Below are 1113 nucleotides of genomic sequence, written 5' to 3' on the forward strand. Positions count from 1 at the left end.
CGCCGCCCGCCCGGCGCCGCTCGCCAGGGAGGCGGGCGCGGAGCGCGGCTCGTCCGCCGCCACAGCCCCGCCGGGCGCGGGGCCAGCGCGGGCCGGGCCGGGCTGGGCGGCGGGGGAGGGACGGGCCGGGCCGGGCAGAGCCGCCCCGCTCGCCCCGCCCGCTCCCGGTGCCGCTGCCGGTGCCGCTCCGGCCGCGCCCGCCCCACCTGCGGCTCGGCCGGGGGCGGGCGGAGCGGCGCTTCCGCCGGCGGCACAGCCTGGGCTGGGCTGGGCTGGGCTGTACCTGATCCTCCCCCTGCCCCGCGCAGGTAGCGGAGCCCGGCGGTGCCCGCAGTGCCCGTAGTCAGTGCCCGGCGGTGCCCGCAGTCGGTGCCCGAGCTCTCGGCTCGCTGGCTGGGCAGAGGCGCGGGCAGGACGGGCAGAGCTCCCCGCACTCCCCGTGGCTGTCCTGCCCGGGAAAGGTTTTCAGTGCTCGCTTGGCTCCCGGCCGTGGTGGCAGTGCCACCCCCCGTGCCTCAGCTGGGCAGCGGTGCCACCGCCGGGGCCGTGTCCGTACACCCGCCCGTTCATTAGGGACACCGAATTGGAGCTGGGGCTGCCTTCCTGCCTGCCGAGACCGCTGGGGAAGGAACGGCTCTGTGGTACAAAAATGGGATGTAGACATTGTATCTGCTGGGAGTTCTGACAAACTACAGCACCTGACAAACCTGTGTCTGCAAAAATGGCGAAAATTGGCTGTGACTTTGGGACAGCTTGTAGCTTAAACATACATCGAAGGAGAACGGAGTAGATTCTAAAAAGCAAAATAAAATGAATGCTCGTTTCTATCCCAGGGCATGAGCTCTGCCCGCTCCAGCAGCCCAGCCAAGGGTCCCTGCACTCCCAGGGGGGAGAGCTTCAGCACAGAGTCCTGAATTAAAGTGACACTGGCGTTCTTCTGCTCTGTTACATTCAGTAATAATTGCAACATGCCCATATTTTGTTATCTGCTCTTCTACAGTAAAAAATCTGTTTAACAATCAGAAAAAATCTATACAGGAAAATGTAAGGACCAGACAACCCTGTGTACATGCAGTTAAACTTCAGATGTATTATTAATTCTTCTGCCAGGAG

The sequence above is a fragment of the Sturnus vulgaris genome, chromosome 10 (genome assembly GCF_052056855.1).
Source record: "Sturnus vulgaris isolate bStuVul1 chromosome 10, bStuVul1.hap1, whole genome shotgun sequence".
In the NCBI taxonomy this organism is placed as follows: Eukaryota; Metazoa; Chordata; class Aves; order Passeriformes; family Sturnidae; genus Sturnus; species Sturnus vulgaris.